General features: G+C 39.2%; 1 non-coding gene across 1 annotated transcript; it reads left to right on the top strand.

The window, feature by feature from the left end:
- Positions 1-335: 335 nt before the first annotated feature.
- Positions 336-443, top strand: LOC148548283 (small nucleolar RNA R71). The gene has a single exon (XR_015897624.1). It is a non-coding gene; the product is annotated as a small nucleolar RNA R71 (small nucleolar RNA).
- Positions 444-21,480: the final 21,037 nt, after the last annotated feature.

Below are 21,480 nucleotides of genomic sequence, written 5' to 3'. Positions count from 1 at the left end.
ACAAACTCATAGTAAAGTCAAGAAATTTGATTTTTATTTAAAAATTAATAAAAATATAATAAAAAGTGACTAAAACATATTAAAAACTACCTAAAAACAATGCCAAAAAGCGTATAAATTATCCGCTCATCACCGTTCCTCATAGGCGTCCCATTATTCACAGAATTCCTTTCAGAAGTGTACAGGAACTGGTTATTTGCAACCATGTCAATGAGTTCTTGAGCTTCTGCAGGCGTTTTCTTTAGGTGAATGGATCCACCTGCAGAATGGTCCAGTGACATCTTTGATAGCTCAGACAGACCATCATAGAATATATCCAGGATGGTCCATTCTGAAAGCATGTCATAAGGACACTTTTTGGTCAGTTCCTTGTATCTCTCCCAAGCTTCATAGAGGGATTCACCTTCCTTCTGTCTGAAGGTTTGAACATCTACTCTAAGCTTACTAAGCTTTTGAGGAGAAAAGAACTTGGCTAAGAAAGCCGTTACCAGCTTATCCCAAGAGTTCAGGCTATCTTTAGGTTGAGAGTCCAACCATACTCTAGCTCTGTCTCTTACAGCAAATGGGAAAAGCATAAGCCTGTAGACCTCGGGATCAACCCCATTGGTCTTAACAGTATCACAGATCTGCAAGAATTCAGTTAAGAATTGAAAAGGATCTTCAGATGGAAGTCCATAAAACTTGCAGTTCTGTTGCATCAGAGAAACTAATTGAGGTTTAAACTCAAAATTGTTTGCTCCAATGGCAGGGATTAAGATCCTTCTTCCATGTAAATTGGAATTGGGTGCAGTAAAGTCACCAAGCATCTTCCTTGCATTGTTATTATTTTCGGCCATGTCTCCTTCTTTTTCGAAAATTTCTGTCAGATTTTCTCTAGAGAGTTGTGCTTTAGCTTCCCTTAGCTTCCTCTTTAGAGTCCTTTCAGGTTCAGGATCAGCCTCAACAAGAATGTTCTTATCCTTGTGCCTGCTCATATGAAAAAAAAAGAAAACAGAAAAGAAAATATGGAATCCTCTATGTCACAGTATAGAGATTCCTTTATGTGAGTAGAAGAAGAAAAGAATAAAAGAAGAGAAATTCGAACACCAAGAGGAGGGAAGGGTTCGAATTTTGAGATGAAGAGAAGTGTTAGTAAATAAATAAATAATTAGAAGGAGATGAGAGAGAGGGAATTTCGAAAATTAATTAAATTAAAAATAAAAATTAAAGTTAAATTTCGAAAATTAAAATTGAAATCAAATTAAATTAAAAATTAAAACAATTAGTTAAATAAAAAAAAGGAATTTTGAAAAAGAGGGAAGGGATTTTCGAAAATTAGAGAGAGAATTAGTTAGGTAGTTTTGAAAAAGATATGATTGAAACAAAAAGATAAGATTGATTGAAAAAGATTTGAAAATTAATTTTGAAAAGATAAGAATTTGGAAAAAAGATTTTGAAATCAAATTTTGAAAAAGATGTGATTGAAATTTAAAAAGATGTGATTGAAACAAAAAGATAGGATTGATTGAAAAAGATTTGAAAAAGAAATTTAAAAAGATTTGATTTTGAAAATTAATGTTGATTACTTGACTAACAAGAAACTAAAAGATTTGATTTTAAAATTTAAAGATTGAACCTTTCTTATTAGGCAAGTAACAAACTTAATATTTTTGAATCAATCACATTAATTGTTAGCATTGAATTCGAAAATATGGAATAAAAATAAGAAAAAGATTTTGAAAATTAATTTGAAATTTTCAAAAATTATGAAAGAAAAATGAAAAAGATTTTATTTTTGAAAAAAGATTTTGAAAAAGATAAGATTTTTAAAATTGAAAATTTGATTTGACTCATAAGAAACAATTTGATTTTAAAAAGTTTTGAAAAAGTCAACTCAAATTTACGAAATTTATGAGTGAAATAAGGGAAAGATATTTTTTTTATTTTTGAATTTTTAATAATGAGAGAGAAAAACAATAAAAAGACTCAAAACATAAAAATTATGAATCAAAACACACAATGCATGCAAGAACACTTCGAATATCAAGATGAATACCAAGAACACTGTGAAGATCAAGATGAACATCAAGACTTATTTTTGAAAATTTTTAAGAAAAGAAAAATATGCAAGACACCAAACTTATAAATTTTCAATGCTTAGACACTATGAATGCAAAAATGCATATGAAAAATAAGAAAAGACACAAAACAAGAAAATGTGAAGATCAAACAAGAAGACTGGCCAAGAACAACTTGAAGATCATGAAGAATGCAATGCATGAAATTTTCGAAAATAATTTTTTAGAAAATTAAAAAGATTCAATTGATACCAAACTTAAAACTTGACTCTAGACTCAAACAAGAAACAGAAAAATATTTTTGATTTTATGATTTTATAAATTTTTTTGGATTTTTCGAAAATTATTTTGGGAAAAAACGAAAAAGAAGAAATATTTATTTTTTTTTATATTTTTCGAAAATAAGAAATAAAAAACTTAAAATTAAAATAAAATTACCTAATCTGAGCAACAGGATGAACCGTCAGTTGTCTAAACTCGAACAATCCCCGGCAACGGCGCCAAAAACTTGGTACGCAGAAATCGTGACGGTTCCATTCCTTGGTAACGGCGCTGAAAACTTTATACGGACGTTCATTATCTTAATTCTTTGTCACAACTTCGCACAACTGACCAGCAAGTGCACTGGGTCGTCCAAGTAATAAACCTTACGTGAGTAAGGGTCGATCCCATGGAGATTGTCGGTTGAAGCAAGCTATGATCACCTTGTAAATCTCAGTCAGGCGGATTCAAATGTATTAAGAGATTATAGTGTACAAAGGATAATTAAAATAGGATAGAGATACTTATGTAATTCATTGGTGAGAGTTTCAGATAATAGTATAGAGGTGGTTTTCGTTCCTCCTGAACCTCTGCTTTCCTGCTGTCTTCATCCAACCATTCCTACTCCTTTCCATGGCAAGCTTTATGTAGGGCATCACTATTGTCAATGGCTATATCCCATCCTCTCTGTGAAAATGGTCCAATGCGCTGTCACTGCATGGCTAATCATCTGTCGGTTCTCGATCATACTGGAATAGGATTTACTATCCTTTTGCGTCTGTCACTACGCCCAACACTCGCGAGTTTGAAGCTCGTCACAGCCATCCCTTCCCAGATCCTACTCAGAATACCACAGACAAGGTTTAGACTTTCCAAATCTCAAGAATGGCCGTCCATGGGTTCTAACTTATACCACGAAGATTCTAATATCTCGGACTCGGTCCCCTGTATTAGATATCCAAGAGATACCCATTCAGTCTAAGGTAGAACGGAAATGGTTGTCAGGCACGCGTTCATAAGTTCGGAATGATGATGATTGTCACGATCATCACATTCACATTGAAGTGCGAATGAATATCTTAGAAACGGAATAAGTTTGTATTGAATAGAAAACAGTAGTACTTTACATTAATCCATGAGGAACAGCAGAGCTCCACACCTTAATCTATGGTGTGTAGAAACTCTACCGTTGAAAATACATAAGTGATGAAGGTTCAGGCATGGCCAAATGGCCAGCCCCTAAACGTGATCTAAAGGTGAAACTAAAGATAATCCAAAGATGTAAATACAATAGTAAAAAGTCCTATTTATACTAAACTAGTTACTAGAGTTTACAGAAATGAGTAAATGATGCAGAAATCCACTTCTGGGGCCCACTTGGTGTGTGCTTGGGCTGAGCATTGAGCTTTACACGTGTAGAGGCTTCTCTTGGAGTTGAACGCCAGTTTGTAACCTGTTTCTGGAATTTAACTCCACTTTGCAACCTGTTTCTGGCGTTTAACTCCAGAATACAGCATGGAACTGGCGTTGAACGCCAGTTTGCATCATCTAAACTCAAGCAAAGTATGGACTATTATATATTTTGGGAAATCCCTGGATGTCTACTTTCCAACGCAATTGAGAGCGCACCATTTGGAGTTCTGTAGCTCCAGCAAATCCACTTTGAGTGCAGGGAGGTCAGAATCCAACAGCATCTGCAGTCCTTCTTCAACCTCTGAATCTGATTTTTGCTCAAGTCCCTCAATTTCAGCCAGAAAATACCTGAAATCATAGAAAAACACACAAACTCATAGTAAAGTCCAAAAATGTGAATTTTAATTAAAAACTAATAAAAATATACTAAAAACTAACTAAATCATACTGAAAACTATGTAAAAACAATGCCAAAAAGCGTATAAATTATCCGCTCATCAGTGCGCGCCAAGTGCGCGTGCGCGTCAATAGAAATTTCCTGATCCGCGCGGAGGCATCCATCCTTGCATGCCGCTTCCAGCCAATCCCATCCACGCGTGCGCGTGGAGTGCGCGAGCGCGCCGATGCTGCTTTTCCCAAGATCTCAATTCCTCATGTTCCTCCCTTTTTGTACATGCTTTCTCCCTCTCTTCTAAGTCATTCCTATCCTATAATTCCTGAAATTACTCAACAAATACATCACGGCATTGAATGGCAATAGAAGAGGATTAAAATATGGCAATTTTAAGGCAAAATAAGCATGTTTTCCATCATGGAGCAATATTGGGAAGTGAACACAAAACAATGCATTTCTTGTGAATAAGTGCGAGAAATGTTGATAAAACCCCCAAAATAAGCACAAGATAAACCACAAAATCAGGGTTTATCAAATCTCCCCACACTTAAACCGAGCATGTCCTCATGCTTAAGAATAAAAAGACCAAAGATCATGGTGAAAAAGGGTTTATGAAATGCAAATTACCTAAGTGGATGCATGCAACTAATGTAATATCATCTATCTACTTGGTCAAGAGTAAATATATCCTCTAAGAATACGTGTGAACATATAGGGCGAAAAGAGTTTGTGCTTCATGAATCCTACCAAATTGAATACCACTAAAGTGTGCATATGACTTGCTAAACGAATGCTTGTGAAAGCCGGGAACAAGCATTGAGCATCGAACCCTCACCGGAAGTGTATCCGCTCTATTCGCTTAAGTGTATAGGGTTCGTCACTCAATCTTCTCCTAATCATGCTTTCCAAGATTTGTCTTTCATCTAACAATCAACAATTTAATGCATGCTTACAGGTATCATGAGGTCTTATTCATGGGTTGTAACGGGGCTAGGGTGAAGGTAAGGGTGTATATGGCTAAATGGGTTTAAAATTTGAGTCCTTGATCAACCTAGGATCCACTAGACACATAGAGCAACCTATAAAACTACAATACATTCCTAGCTACCCTTGAATTTTACCCTTTTTGCATACTCATGCATTCTTTTCAATTCACACCCCATATGCATTGTTTTTATTACTTTATCTTGGGCGTCTTTGTCCCCTTTCATTGCTTTCTTTCTCTTTTCTCTTTTTTTTTACATCCCTTTTTTTGGGATTTCTTTGTGAACCAAAGTGTCAATGCATACGGTTTAATCATTCAACACATGAGTATGTTCCCAAAATCCTAGAATTTTCAATTACACTACAATTACATACCTATATATCTACCCGAATTTCCCAAGTATACCCTCCTATTTGAATGATACACATCCTAACTTACCTAAGCTAATCAAGGATTCAAATTCAGGGACATTCATGGTTTTTCACTTAGGGTTGTTGATGTGCTCTATTTAAGAACAAAAGGGTTTATCAAAGGCTCAAAATTGGTTAGCAATGGTAGATACAAGGGTTAAAGCTATTTGGGAGAAGTGACTATTAAAATGATGGCCTCAATCATGTAAATGCATTCATGCAGAAAGCAATGGACATATAGAATCAGACAAAGCAAGGATCACAATCATAGAGAGAGATATGCACACAAGAATGGAAATAATGGTTAAAAGATGTAACCATGCAATAGGCTCAAAACTTTCATGCTTGTGTTCTTAGCTCAATCACTATGTTCCAAAATACATTCTTAAAGCAAGTTTACTGCAAAAAATTTTTTTTAGAATTTTTGGTAGGTTACCCAGAACACAGTTTCTTGGAAAGAAAGTTATTGTTTTGACCAAGTAACTCTATAGAAACTAACTATCATGCAAAGGGTATTTACAAGCAAGAATAACTACACATACAATATAAAAAAAAAATAAATCCATGGGTATTGAGGGGAAGAGAATGTTACCCATGGAGATCGGTCGAACGATCTCCCCACACTTTAGAAATTAGCACGGTCCTCCGTGCTACGAATAATACGCAAGGGACGGTCGGGACTGGAACTTTCACTATCCCCTTCATCAGAGCTCCCATCACTTGGGTTTGAGGTGGATGTGAACATTTCGGGTTCCTCCATGCTAGGGGTAACACAACGCAGAAGCTTCTTGATGTAAGTATATCGGCGGTGGTTGCGCCGCTCATATCTATCAATCTTCCGGTGAAGATCTTCTATCCTTTGATGTGTGGATCTCAGTGGTGGTGATGATGAGCTAGAAGGAAAAAGAAGCGACGGGGCCATGTCGAGGCTTGGTTTTTTCATGGGAAGGTGTAGGTATTTCCCACTTGGGACCACATCGCCCTTAGCCGGAACCATAATCTTCTTATCCTTGGCTTCCCAAGAAACACCCGCAGCAGTAACTAAGTCAGACACCAATGCTGGAAATGGCAAATTACCCCGGTCGTGAACTTGACTCATCGCTTGCTTGACAAGAGGCGGGATGTTCACCGGCTTCTCTGTGAGAATACACCAAACAAGCATGGCGAGGTCCACCGTGAAGGATGACTTGTGGGTGCTAGGTAGCACATAATGAGATAGGATCTGGGCCCAAGCTCTAGCTTCCACAGTGAGGAAGCGAGCGTCAATGGACTTAGGCCTCATCCGGAGTCGACCTTGGGTCCAAAATGCCTCTGGCTCAGCAATGACTCGGAGAATCGAGTCCCAATTAAATCCATACTTTCCTCGCTGACGTAGGACTTTTTGGTAGCCATCCATGTCACTTGGCACTGGTAAGACATTAAGCACTTGTTGAATAGCCTCTTCTGAAACTAAAACTTGCTTACGGCGCATGTATACCGATTGAAGAGATGGAAGATGGTAGTTGGTGTAGAATTCTTCCACCCAAGAGAGGTTGATTTCCCTTGGTTTCCTCAAGAGAAACTCCCATCCTTGCTGTTCAATGCGGGGCAAAATATAAGGAGCAACCTTGTCCGGTGGAGCGAGTAGATGCTCGGGATGATAGTTCCTTATAGCTATGGAGGGGACCATAAGTTCACAGAAGCGGTTGGGGAACCTTGAAGAATCTCTCGCCGGTTTGCCCTTGTCATTCTCATCAAGAGGAGCGGGTGTCTTCCCTTTCTTAGATAGGGGTTTGGCTCCTACTGAAGAACGCGCCTTAGAGTTTGATTTTTGGGGTGCCCTTTTTGCGGCCGGTTTCCTTGAAGCTATCTCCTTGCCTTTCTTGGTGGCCATCCTAAAAAGAGAGAGAATGAAGAAAAATATTAAACCCAAGAATCAATTTGACAAAGACATGCAAGTGAATTGCAATGCCCGTGGTAGATGTAAAAGCAAGGGTCATAACACTTGGCATGGGATGCAAGAGGAAGTAAAGCATGCAATGGCATGAGAAAAGTAGTCTCAAGCATCCAAAATAAAAAAAAAGTCATGTTTAATTAATATCTAATTGACAAGTATAAACTTAAAGCACACAAATTGGACTCAATGCATTTAAGAGAAAGCAAGTGAATGAGGAGAGAGCACCAATTTGGAAATACATGGCTAAATTGAGTTGAAATGGTATATGTGCATTTCCTCGAACACTTGGCGTGCAATAAACAAGCAATGAGCAATTATGAGATCCTAAACCAATTTAAAGCCCAAAATAGAACATCAATCATCACATAAATATCACACAATGGCAAAGGTTAGAGAAAGAATGACAAAAGATCTATTAATGCAAATTAAGCTCAAATTCAACATCCATGGAGAAATAAGGAAAAAGGAAAAAGAAGCAAATAAAAGCAAGAAACATCATCATGCAAGTAAAAGAGAGACGAAATAAAGCAATAAGAGGCATCTAACTAGAAGAAATAAGGCAAGGGAAAGTGGAAGTAAAGGAAAGGAAGGAGCAAAACCTTGATGAGTATGAAGGAACAAGGTTGAACGTTCTTTTGTGAGGATGAGAGGGAAAATAAGAGAAGTGTAGTGCTACCGGAAAAGAGTGGTTGTCACCGGTGAGTGGCCGGAGACAATGGTGGTGGATAGTGGAAGAAGAAGAAGAGAAGGGAAATGATGGATGGAGAAGAAAAAGAAACTAAAGAAGAGAAAAGAAAATTTAAAGAAAGAGAAACAGGGCAGGCGCGAAGGTATTAAACTGACTCGCGCAACCGGCGCGCGCGCGCAAGGTGCGTTGGCACGTCGGTGAGGGTGCTAGCAGATGGCGCGGGCGCGTCAGTGGCGCGCGCGCGACAGAGGTTGTGCCTCAGGCACAAAAGTGGCACAAAGTTGGCTCAAGTCTCTGGTTTTTTGTACCAGAGTGAGTTAGTGAGGTAGGCGCGCAGGCGCGCACCTTGCGCGGACGCGTGCTTGAGGTATTTTGCCACGGGTGCGGATGCGCACTACGCGCGGACGCGTGGGTGTTGGCACAAGGTTGGCCCAATTGTGGCACAACTCTCTGGTTCTTGTACCAGGGAGTTCACATATCGCCATCGGCGCGCGCGCGCACCGTGCGCTAGCGCGTCGATGGTTAATTTGCCAGAGTGCGCGCATGCGGCATGTACGCGGACGTGTGAGTGCCTGGCGTGGGTTGGATACGAAGTGGGCATAATTCTCGGGTATTTGGCCCAAGAGTGCAATTTCGCTACCGGCGCACGCGTACTGTGCGCTGGCGCGTCGGTGTCCCTCTTCAAAGAAAAATTTGTGTTTTCCTTATCCTTTTCACATCCTATTTACATGAACATCCTATCTATCCGATAAAATCAACAAAGCTAGCATTCCTATGCACTCAATCAATTATCAAAAGACCATAAAATTCTCAAGAAACTAAGAATACAAATAAGATGGTATAAACAAAGAAGATCTTACCACGGTGGGGTGCCTCCCACCAAGCACTTTTCTTTAACGTCCTTAAGTTGGACGGTCCTTCTCTTAAGCTTCCTCACTCCTTGGTGCATCCTCCAATATGTACACCTCTAGCTCTCTTGGAGGCTTGCAACCATGATACCTCTTCACTCTATGTCCATTCACCTTGAAAGTTGCTTCACTTTTGGGATCAAACAATTCCACCACTCCGTAGGGCTTCATCTCCTTCACCTTGAAAGGTCCTTCCCATCTAGAGCGGAGCGTGCCAGGCATAAATCGGAGCCTTGAGTTGTAGAGGAGGACGTCATCACCTTCTTGAAAGTCCTTCTTCCGAATGTGATGGTCATGGAATGCTTTAGTCTTTTCCTTGTAGATTCGGGCATTCTCATATGACTCGTTCCTCAAACATTCAAGCTCCTCCAGTTGTAGCTTCCTAGCTTCACCCGCCTTGGCTAGATCCATGTTGCACTGCTTTACCGCCCAATAGGCTCGATGCTCAATCTCCACCGGAAGGTGGCATGCCTTACTATAGACGATCCGGAAAGGGCTCATCCCTATCAGAGTCTTGTAGGCCGTTCTATACGCCCATAATGCATCTCCTAACCGGAGGCTCCAATCCTTTCTTTGTGGATTGACCATTTTTTCCAAGATTCTCTTGATTTCTCGGTTAGACACTTTCGCTTGCCCATTTGTTTGCGGATGATAAGCAGTAGCAACCTTATGCGTCACTCCATAGCACTTGAGCAATGCTTCTACCTTCCTGTTACAAAAGTGAGATCCTTGGTCGCTCACGATTGCTCGTGGCGACCCATAACGGCATACAATGTGATTCCTTATGAAAGAAACAACGGTATTGGCGTCATCAAGGCGGGTAGGTACGACCTCTACCCACTTTAACACGTAGTCAACCGCTAACAGAATATATAGGTACCTACTAGAGTTGGGAAACGGTCCCATAAAGTCAATGCCCCATACATTAAATATCTCACAGAACAACATAGGTTGCTGGGGTATTTCATCCCTTTGGGATGCGTTTCCTGACTTCTGACACTGATGGCAAGACACACATAACCGGTTAGCATCCTTGAACAAGGTTGGCAACCAGAATCCACAGTCTAACACTTTTTTAGCGGTCCTTTGTGGGCTAAAGTGGCCCCCACATTCGGACGAATGACAAGCTTCAAGAATTGGTTGGAATTCGGATTTTAGGACACATCTTCGAATTACTTGGTCCACGCCTCTCTTCCACAAGTGAGGGTCATCCCAAATATAGTATTTGGAATCACTCCTCAACTTGTCCCTTTGGTTTTTCGAAAAGTTGGGAGGGAAGATTCTTGCAACCAAGTAGTTCGCCATTGGGGCAAACCAAAGAAAGCTATCCAACACAGCATGCAAACTATCCAATGAGAATGAGTCATTGATCGGAAATGGATCAGTTTTTAAATTCTCAATGCGGCTTAAATGATCCGCAACCAGGTTTTGAGATCCACTCCGGTCCCTAATCTCAATGTCAAATTCTTGCAAAAGCAAGATCCAACGTATGAGTCTAGGCTTTGACTCATTCTTTGTCAATAAGTACTTTAAAGCTGCATGATCCGTGTATACCACTATCTTTGAACCTAGCAAATAAGATCTGAATTTATCTAGAGCATGAACAATGGCTAAGAGTTCTTTTTCAGTAGTGGTATAGTTGGATTGTGCTGCATCTAGTGTCTTAGAAGAGTAAGCAAAGACATAAGGGAGTTTACCATCGCGCTGTGCAAGCGCGGCACCCACAGCATAGTTTGACGCATCGCACATTATCTCAAATGGCAACGTCCAGTTGGGGCCTCGCACAATCGGTGCTGTGGTAAGAACTCTCCTTAGCTCTTCGAAAGCTTTTACACATTCACTGTCAAACTCAAAATCCACATCATTTTGGAGTAGGTACGACAATGGCAAAGCAATCTTGCTGAAGTCCTTGATAAAGCTCCTGTAAAATCCTGCATGTCCCAAAAACGAGCGGACCTCCATCACGGATGAGGGGTGAGGCAAAGTAGTAATAACATCGACCTTGGCCGGGTCCACAGAAATGCCCTCATGAGATACTATATGTCCTAATACTATACCTTGTTGTACCATAAAGTGACATTTTTCAAAATTTAAGACAAGGTTAGTGTCAACACATCTAGCTAGGACCTTGGCCAAGCTCTCTAAACAAAAATCGAATGAAGTACCATAAATGCTGAAGTCGTCCATAAAAACTTCCAAGCAATTCTCCATTAGATCGGAGAAGACACTCGTCATGCACCGCTGAAAAGTAGCGGGTGCGTTACATAGTCCAAATGGTATCCTTTTATAGGCAAAGGTGCCAAACGGACAAGTAAACGTGGTCTTCTCCTGATCTTCAGGAGCAATATGTATTTGGAAGTAACCAGTAAATCCATCAAGAAAACAGTAGTGAGATTTACCTGCCAAGCGGTCTAGCATCTGATCAATGAAGGGTAAGGGGTAATGGTCTTTTCGTGTGGCGGCGTTCAATCTTTTGTAGTCAATACATACTCGCCACACATTTTGGACTCTTTTAGTGACCAATTCACCGTCGTCCTTCTTGACCGTTGTGATGCCCAACTTCTTGGGAACAACTTGAACCGGGCTCACCCACTCACTGTCGGAAATTGGGTATATGATATCCGCATCCAGTAATCGGGTGACCTCTTTCTTCACTACATCAAGGATGGTTTGGTTGAGCCTCCTTTGCGGTTGCCTAACCGGCTTGGCTCCATCTTGGAGAAAGATCCTATGCATGCACTTGCGGGGGTCAATTCCCACAATATCCGCTAGGCTCCATCCTATTGCTTTCTTGTACTTTCTTAGAACATCTAGGAGCTTTCCCTCTTCTTCACTTGAGAGCTCACTAGCAATAATGATCGGAAACCTTTGGTTATCCTCTAAGAAAGCATACTTCAGATGAGATGAAAGGGGCTTCAGTTCACTTTTTATCTCAAGATGAGGTTCTTTTTCATCAAGCTCATGGGACTCATTCTTGACAACTTCTTCTTGTTCATCCTCTTGGTCATCCTTCTCCTCAACAATGGGGTAGCATAACTTGTCATGGTCTTCTTCTTGCACTTCCGCTACCACTTCATCAATTACATCACATCGGAGCATGGAATGTTCTTCGGGAGGATGTTTCATGGCTTCCTCTAAATTGAACTTGATAGTCTTGTCTCCAACCCCAAAGAAATATACACCGGTGAAGGCATCTAACTTGAATTTGGAGGTTTTGAGGAAGGGTCTACCAAGTAGAATGGAGGATGAGCTTCTATTTTTTGTTGGAGGCATTTCAAAGATGTAAAAATCAACTGGAAAAACCAAATCCTTAATTGCCACAAGTACATCTTCTGCTATCCCCATCACTGTGATCACACTTTTATCGGCTAAGGCAAACCTCGCCGCCGACTTCTTCAATGGAGCTAAATTCAATCGCACATAGATAGAAAGTGGCATGATGCTAACACAGGCCCCCAAGTCACACATACAATCATGAAAAGTGTATCCACAAATACAACAAGACACTAAGCACGGTCTAGGGTCACCACATTTTCTTGGAATAGGTTCCATGAAGGAAGAAATTAAACTACCTAACGATAATGTTTCCAATTCTCCTATCCTATCCTTGTGTGTACACAAGTCTTTCAAAAATTTTGCATACTTTGGAATTTGTTGAATAGCATCAAGGAGTGGTATAGTTACCTCAACCTTTTTGAACAATTGAAGCATGTTCAAATCAAATTCCGGTGTCTTCTTTGATTTCTTCACCATGGAAGAAAATGGAATAGGAATTGACTCATCCACTATGGCTTTCCTCTTGGGTTCTTTGAGGTTTACTCCTTCTTCCTCATGCCTTTTGTCTACCACCTCTTCTTCATGTGGGGCTTCAACGACTACCTCTTCCTCATGAATATCCTCTATGACCCCTGGAGGTATCTCCTCTAACGTAGTCCCCGACCTTAGAGTGATGGCATTGAGACCGCCCTTTGGGTTTGGTTGGGGTTGGAATGGAAGTTTAGAAGAACTTGAGGGTTGGTTGGTGTTGTTATTGGGGTTTGGTGGTTGGTTTGACATGTTCATCTTTGAAAGCATGTAGGTGAGGTTGGCCAATTGAACATTCAAGGCCTCAAATTGAGCCTTGTTGCTCTCATCTCATTTTTCCATAGCGGCTCTAAGCTCATCAACTTGGTTGTTGGAAGATAGAGGAGTTTGGTTTTGATTTTGTTGTCTATGATGTGGTGCTTGGTACTTGGTGTAGTTGTTGTGGTTTTGGTTGGGGTGGCTTTGGTTGGCTTGGTAGTTGGTGTTGTTGTGGTGGTATTGGGATGAAGATTGGTTGTTGTTGTGATGAGAAGAAGAGTTGTTCCAACCTTGGTTTTGATTGCTTCCTTGTGCATTATCTCTCCACCCTTGATGTTGATTACCACCTTGATGGTAATTGTTTTGACCTTGAGAAGGGTAGGGTGGATGATTGTTGTAATTCACATTGGCTACCACAAGAGTATGTTCCTCTTGAATTTGATGGCATTAGTCGGTGTAATGTGTGGTGCTAGAGCACAAACCACAAATTCTAGGAGGGCCTTCAAGTTGAGCAACTGGAGGTGGGGCTTGAACGGCTTGGATGGAGTAGTATTCCTTTTGATCCTTTTGGATTTGTGTAAGGATGGTGGTCATATCCCCAAGTGCCTTGGTTAGACTTGATTCGGAAGGGGATGGTTCTACCACACCCTTAAGGGGATTACTCCTCACTCTTGTGTGTTGTGTAGATTCGGCAACGTCCTTTATCAAATTCCAAGCTTCTCCCTCCGTCTTGTTTTTCGAAAGGGAACCGCCACTAGAAGCGGTGAGCAATCTTCTATCTTTCGCACAAAGACCTCCGGTGAAGTAGCTAATGAGCAAGTGAGTGGTCATTCCGTGGTGTGGACATGACTCCAATAGCCTCTTGAACCGAGACCAATACTCGTACAAACTCTCTTGGTCTCTTTGCATTATGCCCGAAATCTCCTTCCGGATGTAGTCGGTCTTCTCCGGTGGGAAGAACTTATCAAGAAACTCTCTCCTCAAGAAATCCCAATTAGTCACAATCTCATCTGGTAGTGAATAGAACCATGTTTTTGCTTGTGCTTCAAGAGAGAAAAGGAAGGCAAAAACCATGATAGCTACCTCATCGGCTCCATGCCTTCGAGCCGTAGAACAAGCAACTTGAAAATCCTTCAAATGTCGGATGGGGTCTTGACCCGGCAACCCATGATACTTAGGAAGTAAATTTATCAAGCTACTCTTCAACTCAAAGTTCGGATCAAGGTTAGGATACCTTGCTTGCAACGGTTGAAGGTATGATATCCGGAGCTCCTTGCTCATGCAAAGTGATCCGGCGTGGTTCCGCCATGTGTGGCTAACCTATAGGATGCAAAGATGTATTAGTAATGTCAACAGAAGAATAGGAAGTAACAGACTCCAAGTCACTCTCGGTAACGCCTAGTGATTCGGTGTTTTCCTCAAGAGAGGTCGAAGTACTAGGTGTATAGTCCAACCGCCGCCTAGCTTGCCGAGCGTGTAACAAAGTTCTTTCGATCTCGAGATCAAAATTGGCTAAGCTAGAATTCGGTTGAGACCGAGTCATCAAACTTGAAAGTCATAGCCCAAATGTAAAAGAAATCTAAACTATAGCTAAGTATCGAAAGAAGTAAAATATCTACAATATTCACATATTCACATAACCAATATCATGGCATACGTTGCAACCATTCCCCGGTAACGGCGCCAAAAATTTGACACGGTCCCAAGGGTGTATTGGTAAAGATTCTCTTTAATAAAACCGCGTTGCAAGTATAGCTCTACCAACAACAATCCTCGGGGGTCAAATTTAGAAGAGGGATTTGGTTATCACAAGTTCAACCCCAATAGAAATAACCGAAGTATTCAAACCTCAGGTTGTCTCACAAGGAATGGGCAAACATGTGCTTCGACATTAGTTAGAAATCCGGGGTTGTGAGTTATGAGCATGAAAATAAATGGGAATCTTAACAAGCAAGTAATCTTAAAATGCGTCAACTAGTTCAATTGACTAAGCAAAACATGAGCAACTTCAATGAATAAACAAAATTCCACTTAATTCTATTATAACCCAAACAAGGAACTACAACTAAAGCAATTGGTTGAGAAAGTTGGTTTTCAAATATGAATAATAAAAGCAACTCTTGGCTAGGCTTGGGAATTGGGGTCACCATCCTTGTCTAACAACTATATCTTGACAATTATAAGGAACCAAGCTCATTAAGTCTACTCTCAAAGTCTTAAGTACGTGATATCTACCCCTAGACTTGAAGTACGTCAAATGGCCCTGATCACATCAACCCATAAGTCCCGACCTACCTACTAATTAGATTAGTAGTGGGTTGGCGTCAATGAGTATCAAATTGACCACCCAGGGCTCCCAAATCATCAAATCCATTAGACCCAATGACTCAAGTTTAACCAATTCCCTTGACCTAGGCCAAAAGTAAAAAAGACTACTCCATAATCAAAGTAAACAATTCATCAAACACTTGGTAAGCATTAACAAAAGACATGTTCAAAATGGTAATTAAATTGAAATCCACAAATACCCACTAACAATTATCAATATATGATCATCCAAACAACAAAGCTAAACATAGAAATCATCAATATAACATTAACAAGTCAAGATTCATAACATTCATGAAATGGGTATAAAATGATAATTGACAAGAATTCATAAACCATCACAAGATATAAGCAAAATTGTAACAAGGAATTCAAATTGAACAATTAAAACTAGTAATTAACAAGATCCAAGTCACAAATCAACAAAGGACAATCAAATTAAAACTAGATATAGAGAGGAATAAGGGTTTCTCCCTCTAGAACAACAAAAGAACCAAAAACTAGCTAAAAATTATGTCCTAGTGTAAATGAGTGATCTCCCTTCTTCCCCTAGCATCCTTGGGTCCTTTCCTATGCAGAAACAACTTGAAATTGGGCCTAATGAGCCTCAGAAATCGCCAGGCATGATTTCCGTTAATGAGGTCACGTGCGAAGAGCTTCCCACGCGTGCGCGCCATGCGTGCGTGCGCGCCGATTGCTTTTACGATCCACGCGTGTGCGCCAAATGCGCGTGCGTGTCGATAGAAATTTCCTGATCCGCGCGGAGGCGTCCATCCTTGCGCGCCGCTTCCAACCAATCCCATCCACGCGTGCGCGTGGAGTGCGCGAGCGCGCCGATGCTGCATTTCCCAAGATCTCAATTCCTCATGTTTCTCCCTTTTTGTACATGCTTTCTCCCTCTCTTCTAAGTCATGCATATCCTATAATTCCTGAAATTACTCAACAAATACATCACGGCATCGAATGGCAATAGAAGAGGATTAAAATATGGCAATTTTAAGGCAAAATAAGCATGTTTTCCATCATGGAGCAATATTGGAAAGTGAACACAAAACCATGCATTTCTTGTGAATAAGTGCGAGAAATGTTGATAAAACCCCCCAAAATAAGCACAAGATAAACCACAAAATCGGGATTTATCAGCAACCTAATGTTATTTAATTATATCTATTTATTTTCCGTTGCTATTTTATGTTTTCTTTAGGTTGATAATCATGTGAAGTCATAAAAACAACTGAAAAATCAAAAACAGAATGAAAAACAGCATTAAAAATAGCTCACCCTGGAGGAAGAGCTTACTGGCGTTTAACGCCAGAAAGAAGTATCAAGCTGGCATTAAACGCCAGAAACAAGCACCAGACTGGCGTTTAACGCCAGAACAGAGCATCAAATTGGCGTTTAACGCCAAAAAAGGGAGAAAAGCTGGCGTTTAACGCTAGAAACAAGCAGCAGTCTGGCGTTAAATGCCAGGATTGCACACTAAGGGCGTTTTTGCATGCCTCAATGGAGCAGGGATGATAAGTCCTTGACCCCTCAGGATCTGTAGACCCCACAGGATCCCCACCTGCCACACCTTTTCATACACACTTCCTTCTCCTCCTTTCCTCCTTCTTTTGCTCGACGACGAGCAAACATTTTAAGTTTGGTGTGGAAAAATCATTGCTTTTTTTGTTTTTTCATAACCATTAATGCCTCAAGGGATGCACTTTCCTCCACAAAACTATTGGGAGCAAATTAACACCTCCCTAGGAGAATCAAGTTCCAACATGGGACAACTAAGGGTGGAGCACCAAGAGCATTCTATCTTCCTCCATGAAATTAGAGAAGATCAAAGAGCTATGAGGGAGGAGCAACAAAGGAAAGGAAGAGACATTGAGGAGCTAAAGCACTCCATAAGATCTTCAAGAGGAAGAACTAGCTGCCATCACTAAGGTGGACCCGTTCTTTAATTTCTTTGTTCTTTATTTTTCTATTTTTTGTTTACTATGCTTTATGTTTATTTATGTTTGTGTCTTTATTACATGATCATTAGTGTCTAGTGTCTATGCCTTAAAGCTATGAATGTCCAATGAATCCATCACCCTTCTTAAATGAAAAATGTTTTAATCACAAAAGCACAAGAAGTACATGATTTTGAATTCATCCTTGAAATTAGTTTAATTATATTGATGTGGTGATAATACTTTTTGTTTTCTGAATGAATGCTTGAACAGTACATATTTTTGAATTTGTTTATGAATGTTAAACTTGCTGGATCTTGAAAGAATGATGGAAAAGGAGAAATGTTATCTAATAATCTGAAAAATCATAAAATTGATTCTTGAAGCAAGAAAAAGCAGTGAATAACAAAGCTTGCGAAAAAAAAGGGGGGCGAAAAAAAAAGGAAAGAAAAAAAGCAAGCAGAAAAAGCCAATAACTCTTTAAACCAAAAGGCAAGAGCAAAAAGCCAATAACCCTTTAAACCAAAAGGCAAGGGTAAAAAGGATCCAAGGCTTTGAGCATTAATGGATAGGAGGGTCCGAAGGAATAAAATCCTGGCCTAAGCATCTAAACCAAGTTGTCCCTAACCATGTGCTTGTGGCGTGAAGGTGTCAAGTGAAAAGCTTGAGACTGAGCGGTTAAAGTCAAGGTCCAAAGCAAAAAGAGTGTGCTTAAGAACTCTGGACACCTCTAATTGGGGACTTTAGCAAAGCTGAGTCACAATCTGAAAAGGTTCACCCAGTTATGTGTCTGTGGCATTTATGTATCTGGTGGTAATACTGGAAAACAAAGTGCTTAGGTAGCGTTTGTTTTGAGGTATTGAGACAGAGACTGAGAGACTGAGACTTAGTATCATGTTTGTTGGTTCAGAGACTGGTACTAAAATTTCTGTCTCTGTCCCCAAAATTTCAGTATTTCAGTACCTCCAAAAAGTAGGGACACAGGGGACTAAAATTTTTAGAGATAGAGACTGAAACTTTAATAACATTTTATACCTAAAATACCTTCATTTTATACCTAAAATACCTTCATTTTAATTAATTAATTTCAATTTTACCTTTTTTACAAATTAAATTAGAATTTTATTCTTGTTTCAATTTCTGTCTCCCATTTTGCACCAAACAGAAAACTGAGATTTATTTCAATCTCTGTCTCTTAGTCTCTGTCTCTCAGTCTTAGTCTTTCCATCTCTGTCTCTCCACCAAACGCTACCTTAGGGCCACGGCCAAGACTCATAAAGTAGCTGTGTTCAAGAATCAACATACTGAACTAGAAGAATCAATAACACTATCTAAATTCTGAGTTCCTATAGATGCCAGTCATCCTGAGCTTCAAAGGATAAAGTGAGATGCCAAAACTGTTCAGAGGTAAAAAGCTACTAGTCCCGCTCATTTAATTGGAACTAAGTTTTATTGATATTTTGAAATTTATAGTATATTCTCTTCTTTTTATCCTATTTGATTTTCAGTTGCTTGGGGACAAGCAACAATTTAAGTTTAGTGTTGTGATGAGCAGATAATTTATACGCTTTTTGGCATTATTTTTAAGTAGTTTTCAGAATGTTTTAATTACTTTTTAGTATATTTTTATTAGTTTTTATTCAAAATTCACATTTCTGGACTTTACTATGAGTTTGTGTATTTTTCTGTGATTTCAGGTATTTTCTGGCTGAAATTGAGGGACCTAAGCAAAAATCTGATTCAGAGGCTGAAAAAGGACTGCAGATGCTGTTGGATTCTGACCTCCCTGCACTCGAAATGAATTTTCTGGAGCTACAGAAGACCAATTGGCACGCTCTCAATTGCGTTGGAAAGTAGACATCCAGAGCTTTCCAGCAATATATAATAGTCCATACTTTGCTCAAAGATAAACGACGTAAACTGGCGTTTAACGCCAGTTCCATGTTCCATTCTGGCGTTAAACGCCAGAAACAGGTTACAAGTTGGAGTTAAACGCCCAAAACAGGTTACAACCTGGCGTTTAACTCCAGAAACAGCCTAGGCACGTGTAAAACTCAAGGCTCACCCCCAGCACACACCAAGTGGGCCCTGAAAGTGGATTTCTACACTATCTATCGTAGTTTACTCATTTTCTGTAAACCTAGGTTACTAGTTTAGTATTTAAACAACTTTTAGAGATTTATTTTGTACCTCATGACATTTTCACGTTTTACATTGTATCTCTACACACTACCAGAAATACGGTGATTAGCCACGGAAAAAACCGTGGCTAAAATCAAGAAAAACCATGGTGATGAAGCGTTAGCAACGAATGGGTATCCGTGGCTAACAAGAGCGACGCATTTTCAGTTAGCCACGGTTTTTGATCTGTTAGCCACGGTTTTGTGACCCGTGGAGACATTTGAATAGCCACGGTTTTCACTACTTTAGCCACTCTCCAAACCGTGGCTAAATGATAACAATGTAACCAATAAGTATAATTTTGCCACAATTTTTTCTGTGGCTAATATTGGCAAGCTGAGCTTTTTGGCCACAATTTTGTCCGTGGCTAATGTTGTGGGTTATTTAGCCAAGGTTTTTTCCGTGGCTAATCATAAAAGATATATATATAAAATAAAGATGCTACTTAGTACAAAATTATATCATACAAAATTAAAAAAATTAGCCATATCCATATAAGTAGTATTCTTAGTAATAAAGATGTGAAATTTAAGTAATAATGTTGAAAAGCAAATATCCTGAACTAAATGAGTTTAAACTATTACAAAATCAAGTATCAGAATGCATCATTATTAGATCTCTAACGTCTTCATGGGAGTACCTGCAAAAACATTCAAATAAGATTGTGTTATCTCTTAATTTATGAAAAAAATGTCCCAAGACATTATTTAAAATAATAATTTAATGTAGTTAAAAAAAAGTAAAAATGCATATCTAATAAGGCTGAGTTTTCATTTTCACAATATAAAACATCTCATTAAACTCGTCATCAATCAATATATATATTGCTAGACTTATATTCTTTTAAACAACTTTCAATTCAATTGCTTCATGTAAGTAAGTAAGATATCGGATTGCAATCAAAACCATTTAGAGACAGAGAATTTAAAAGTAAAAATAGAAATGTGTTAGCAATTACCAAGGTCAATATTTTAAAGTAGAAAGTTGAACTTGCCAAGTAACTATCGAGCATGCGAACCTCCCAGGTAAGTGTCCCTTGTTCCATGGCAACATGCATCCATTAGTAGCTTGAACATTGAAACAAACACTAAAAATGATTTGCTTTGCTAAAAATAAGTACCTGTTAACTCCCTCCAAGCAGGCACACAAGATATTTATGTCTAACATGACCTATAGCCTCCACTTCAATTATGAATTCTCTCTTCTTATTCTCTGTTAAATAATTTCATTCAATCACACAACAACAACTATGCTTTAATAATAGAAAGAATTATCGTCAATAAATAGTCTCAACTACTGTCTAGTGCTATAATGAAAGAAAGGTTGAAAGAAGCAAATCAAATAAAGTATCCTTACATTTTTTAAGAAGTTTTTTTACTGCCACCTCGTTTCTATTGATCAATCTGCCCTGTAAACACATAAACTACTTCTTACCATTCTTGGAGCTTCCTTCTTTCTCATACATCGAACTAAAACCTCTCTCATGGAGATAGTTTGAACTACACTGACTAATATTATTATGATTACAAAATAACACTCATGCAAAAAGAAATATTCACAAAGATTAGGCTCTTAAAAAAGTTGAGTATATAGAAAATTACATGTTTGAAGAATGGATGCTACCCTAGTGATCTAAATGGTGGAATTTCTTCTTCTGAAGTGGTTTAGAATATACAGAACTAAATGCATAAAGTCAGATTCAAAAGTAAGAAACACAGGAAATGCCAAGAAATGTAAACAGTAACTTTTGTTTGCTACCTTGCTATGGCTATGGGCATTACTAAAAATAATGTTGATTTTAGGAATTTCAGCATATAAAAGAGAACTAAGGTTAATTAGGAATTAATCACATTAGTACATACTACTAAGTAGCTAATTATATTTATATATTTAAATTATACTTTATACCAGTGGTTC

This window comes from Arachis ipaensis, chromosome B8 (assembly GCF_059453495.1).
Source record: "Arachis ipaensis isolate K30076 ecotype BB chromosome B8, ASM5945349v1, whole genome shotgun sequence".
In the NCBI taxonomy this organism is placed as follows: domain Eukaryota; kingdom Viridiplantae; phylum Streptophyta; class Magnoliopsida; order Fabales; family Fabaceae; genus Arachis; species Arachis ipaensis.
Note: the sequence above shows the minus strand (reverse complement) of the source record. Positions and strands in the feature narration are given on the sequence as shown.